The sequence below is a fragment of the Hibiscus syriacus genome, unplaced genomic scaffold (assembly GCF_006381635.1).
Source record: "Hibiscus syriacus cultivar Baekdansim isolate YM2019G1 unplaced genomic scaffold, ASM638163v2 tig00110472_pilon, whole genome shotgun sequence".
Classification (NCBI taxonomy): domain Eukaryota; kingdom Viridiplantae; phylum Streptophyta; class Magnoliopsida; order Malvales; family Malvaceae; genus Hibiscus; species Hibiscus syriacus.
Window position 1 is genome coordinate 838,004 of NW_024062752.1, and position 6,000 is coordinate 844,003.

Here is a 6,000-nt window from a genome sequence, read left to right on the forward strand (position 1 = left end):
TGAGAAAGGATGAAAAACAAGTTCAAACATGATGATGTAAATGGAATAAAGCTTCATGATAGAATGAAATGATCTCTTCCTACCTAGGATGCCCCATTTCCCATCTAATGTTGTGGTACTTAACTCAAACGGATGTTACATATTATTCTTTGATGCCCCACTCAACCTCGTCATCCACTTTTCCACCAATTCCTCTGTCAACGTCTCATTTGCCACAAGCATCTCTATCTCCTTTAAAAGCGGCCTATAATTTCCCGTAGAATGTCCCAATGCCTCCAAGTGGAAATTACAGACATTATATTGATCATAGTTGTGAGCAGAAGGGTCTGGTTGCACTTTCACTGGCCTCGCTGTGAGGTATTAACCTTCAATTAAATGGGGATACAGATCTGAGATAGGAGTTTGGAACTCTTTCAAAGCATTTTTCGATCTTGGGACTTTTTTTGAACGTCTCGAGTGACTCGCTGCCCCTTTTCTTTTACAACTGTGAGAGCTATGGACGTAACATTCATTTACCTCATCAACTTGTTCCTTTTGATCGGTTGGACGTTTGGAAGTGTCTTTTAAATTTCCTTTGCTGATTGCATCCTCAATTAACTCCCCAGTTGTCATAAGATCCTTGAAGTTATTCGTCGAATTTCCCAGTATTAACTCAAAGAAAGGAGCTGGAAGAGAATTGTGAAACATATATGATATTTCTTCTTCTAACAAAGGAGGTTGAACTTGTACTGCCACTCCTCTTTATCTTAGGGCATATTCTTTAAAGCTCTCAATAGCTTTCATTCTTATTCTTTGAATGTCATGACGTTTTGGGGCTAAGCCTTTGACATATTGATATTATCCCAAAAAAGCATCAGTTAGGTTGACCCATGTCTTGATTTGTTCTTTGTTCAAATAGTTATACCATACTATAGCTGGCCCAGCAAGACTGTCATGGAAGAAATGAATCAGCAAATTATCATCATTTAGGTACCCTTCCATCTTTCTACAAAACATCTTCAGATAAATTAGGGGATAACTAGTGCCATCATATTTCTCAAAATTAGGCACCCTAAATTCATGTGGGATGACCAAATCAGGGACCAAACTGAGTTCTCTAGCTTCTAACTCCTTATGAGGGGGCATTAACAACCTTCATATCTTTAATGGCTTCATTTAACCACCTGAATTTGTCTTCAAATTGCTCATAATTGATGAGGCTCTTCCCTTGGTTTGAGTTAGATGCTCCAGGGTAGGTTATGATTCTCGACGTAATAGTCTGATGAGACTGGCATCGTTTATCAACGATTTCCTCTCTATCAGCATCCTTAGTTGCCAACACCTGTATCATTTGATTTGATACCCCTTACAGAGAACCCAATGCTTGATTCCTCATATCTTGTTGTGACCCAACTAACTGCTCTTGTAGCTGATATTGTAATTTCTCAATATATTGTTCAATTGCTTCTATTTGTTTGTTCACTACGGCGAGGAATAGTATTAATGAATGATCTTGTTACTACTGTCACATAACCTTCAATAAGTTATTTCCGTATTTTTATAATTAATGCATGTAAAATGCTTAAATAAATACATGTAATGCAAATGCAAATGCCAAATGCAAATAAAAAAAGGTGTCATTCTAGAGTAACCATCTTAAAACAACTTTCATTGAACACAAAGGTCTCGATACATCAAACAAACTTTACATATAATGGACAGCTTTCACTCTGAACTTTTCTATCTCATTCAAAAGACAATTTAATTTCCACTCATGCTCGGGGGTCGAGTTGTCAATCTGCTTCAATTTTCTTACAAAGCCAGCTAAATTAACCCATTTGTGAGCCACGTCACTTGCTTGGGTCATAACTTCTTTCATGACTTTATCCCTTTTCTCTATCTTGAGTGTTGATTCTCGGAGTTGCAGATACTGCTGCTGAATCTTCCTCGTAAGAAAGTCATTATGATTATGAAGCTCTTGCATAAGACCACTACAATCATCCATAATCTTCATCAACTTCATGTTCTTGGCTCTAGCGACTTCTAGCTCAGCGTCATTCTCCCACTTGTGGAGTTAATATGAAATTTCCATACTGGCAATGGACCTATTCAACATCTGATTTTCGGCTTGATATTTTCCCAAATTATCAATAGTTATATTGTGTCTTCTTTCTGCAATCTGTAAATCATGAGAAAACTTCTTGGCTCGACCTTCGTACACCTTACAATTACTTCTCCATTGTTCAACATTATTTTTAAGTTTAGTGACCCCTATTATCCACTCATCTGGGACATTTCCTATACCAGTAAATTTAAAAGCTTGACTGATCCTTTGATAAACTTCCCGCATGGCTTCCAACTCTCTATTCAATTTATCATTTTCACTCCTTAAATGACAAATCAGAGCTTCGTACTTTGGTAAACAATCTTCTTCTTGGATGTCCTCACTAATACCTTTACCTTTGGTCACTTTTGGTTCGAACCCAACAGGATAATCTGTTACCAAACTAGGTTGTCCTTTCAATTCAAATTCCAATACTCCATGATCTAGTAGAAGTTGGACTCGACGTTTGAAGGTAGAACAATTATCAATAGAATGTCCTTGAACTCCAACATGATATTCACAACGAATGTTGACGTCATACCAACTTGTATATGGAGGTTGTAAAGGTTTCACATAATGCAGGGCCACTTCTTGGGCTTCTAACAGTTCATCATACAATTCCTTATATGATACTGGGATGGAATCACAACGAGAGCCACCTCTCAACTTGGGTTGAATTGGAGTTTCCAGTTTTATTTCCCCTGATGTTGGGAGTAGACTATCAAACACCAACGATTTCTGACTGCATTGCTTCCTTTCATCCTTCTGAACTTCTATAGTTTCCACTATTTCCTTGGCATTTCCAAACAACTTGTTGATACGAACAATGATTGTGCGTGATTTCTGATACTGACTAGAATCAACAGGTTCTAAGTAGTCCTTTGCGTATCTGACACCTCGAGATTATTTTCATTGAGTTCTTTCTTTTCTTTTGTAGAAGTCTCTCTTTCTTTGGACAAAACATCTATTTTATCCATCATCTTGGACATTTGCTCTTTTATCTCTCTTATCTAATTGTGCTCTTCGTCAAACATATGATCTTTATGTGAGCAACTCTCTACTATTTTCGAAGCTTTCTCAGGATGCCATTTCTTGACTGTGTTATAGTTTGTTTGATCACGAAACCCCTTGTCCGTCATGAAAACTTTTACTATGATGACCACTCACAAATCAACACCTTTTGATTATGTCATGATCATGCAATACGGACAAAGAGAAAAAAATAACATAGAAACAAGTTAGTACAAATGAGATAACAAAATGACAAAAAGCAACAATAGCAAAATAAATTAATTAAAGCTAATAAGAATTCAAATGCACAAGGTGTTAATTCCAAAAAGTGACCACCATAGAACAACCTTCATTTAGACAACAAGAATTCAGTACACCATGTAGTCAAAATATAAATGTGATTATTCATTTCTTCATTTCCTTGAGTCATACTCTTCATGGAATCTAACATTGCACCCTAAGTTGTCGGCGTATTTTATCACATTTGATGACGTCAGATGTCCTTAAATTGAATCGTGAGGTCTCTATTTTTACTTTTAATACGAAGTGATATTCATGTCTTTGTGAAGGGTCTTCTTGTTTTTGGTATAACTATATCTATCTTCTGAGGGAATGTCTTGGTCTTCACTCCTTTAAAGGAAGTCTTCAATCAACTTCAGATTTCTTCATTCATCGGATGTCCTTCTTCATGGATAATTTGAACATCTTTGGATCTCCCGGTTTTGACTACATGGTTGAGAATTTCTTGTCTCAATATTTTCATCCTTCTTATTAGTCAATCACTTGCAAATTAACACCTTGTGATGACATGAAGATGCGAATGCAATAAAATCAAAATAAAATAGACATAGAACTATCGTAATCGTCTTTCGGTTGGGCCTCGAATTGGGCTTCGACTTGAAATAATTTGGTTGGGAGTCGCCACCGACCACTTTAAAATGAATTTAGGTGGGTCGGACACCATCTTACCTGATCTGCATTTTTACCAGAAATGTGTCAGGTTCGGGAGTTGGTTACGGTCAATGAAGGATTAGCACCCTTGAACCGCCCTTTCGGTACCAATTAATTTACCGATTGTCTTAAATTAAGAAAATTGTAATTTAAAATTAAAAGGTAAAAATACGATCACAATTACTTACCTTAGATAATTTTAAAGATGTGGCATTTTATTTCCTTTTCGAATCGTTTACAATAGCTTTGTTTTTGTATTTTCTGTGCTTTCCTCTGTATTTTGTATGTAAATCGTGTGTTACAAATGGGGAGGATTACATGTATTTATAGTGAAAAAAACTAACTATTTTTAGAATCCTATTAACAATAGAATCCTAATGCAACTAGACTCCTTGCTCGGTTGTTGCACGTTTGTTGACCTTAGATAATTTTAAAGATGTGGCATTTTATTTCCTTTTCGAATCGTTTACAATAGCTTTGTTTTTGTATTTTCTGTGCTTTCCTCTGTATTTTGTATGTAAATCGTGTGTTACAAATGGGGAGGATTACATGTATTTATAGTGAAAAAAACTAACTATTTTTAGAATCCTATTAACAATAGAATCCTAATGCAACTAGACTCCTTGCTCGGTTGTTGCACGTTTGTTGGTGTGGTTGTTGTTTTAAAAGATATGGTGGTGGAAGAGTCCTCCTAGGAGAGAAACTCTTGCTAGTTCTATATTTTAAGAAAATAGGTGTCTACAGCTGCCCCTCTTTGTCCTTTTTCGTGGAACGAAAAATAGGACAAAGATAAAAAGACACAAATATTCGTTCAGTGGAGTTGAAGAATAACTCCTTTTCGAATTGAATTGCAGATGGCTCCTCCGTCGAGAAATCGAGTCCATCTTGAAATGATTTGAATCAGAATGTGGCTTCTTGTTGTAGTCAACTTTGGTCTTCTTCTCGGTTTAAAGACCTTGGCTAAAGATTCGACTGGAAAGTAATCTCTTGACTCCACAATGTGGTTGATATGCCCTTGAGCTAAATGAAACCGAACTCGAAAAGTCTTCGCTGACAGATAGCTTTTCTCGACTTAAGTTATACTGACAGAAAAAATGCTTCTTGCTACTAAGTCACGGCTAACCCAGACCTTCTTCTCTGCTTGAAAAACCTCGATTGCAGTCGGACAATAGTGTGATTGAGGTTTCATCGAGCTGAATGAAATCGAACTTGACAATTTTATTGACAGATAGCCCTTCTTGCCTTGAGCTATACTGTAAATGATGTACCTTAGAGCTGAGCATAGTCGAACTCGAAGGTCTTTTTATGACAGATAACCCTTCTAGCCTTGAGTTATACTGTAAATGATGTGCCCTCGAAGCTGAGTGTAATCGAACTCGAGGGTTTGGTGTTTCAAGAGAAACATTTTCAAAGGTTTTTTTTTTGATTCAAGAGAAACTGTATTCAAAGATTGAAGTTTCAAGGGAAACTGTCTCAAGATAGACAAAATTTGTTTCAAGAGAAACTGTCTCAAGAGAGACAAAAACTTCCAAAAGAAATTGTCTCAAGGGAGACGATATTTGTTTAACGTAAAACATATTCAAAGATTTTGTTTCAAATGAAACTGTTTTCAAAGTTTATGCTTCAAGAGAAACTGTCTCAAGGGAGACAAAATTTGTTTCAAGGGAAACTATCTCATGAGTGACAAAATTCATTTCAAGGGAAATGTTTTCAATGTTTATGTTTCAAGAGAAACTGTCTCAAGGGAGACAAAATTTTGTTTCAAGGGAACCTATCTCAAGAGAGACAAAATTCATCTCAAGGGAAATGTTTTCAATGTTTATGTTTCAAGAGAAACTATCTCAAGAGAGACAAAACTTAGTTCCAAAAGAAAATGTCTCAAGGGAGACGAAATTTGTTTCAAGTGAAACAAATTCAAAGATTTTGTTTCAAGAGAAACTATCTCAAGAGAGACA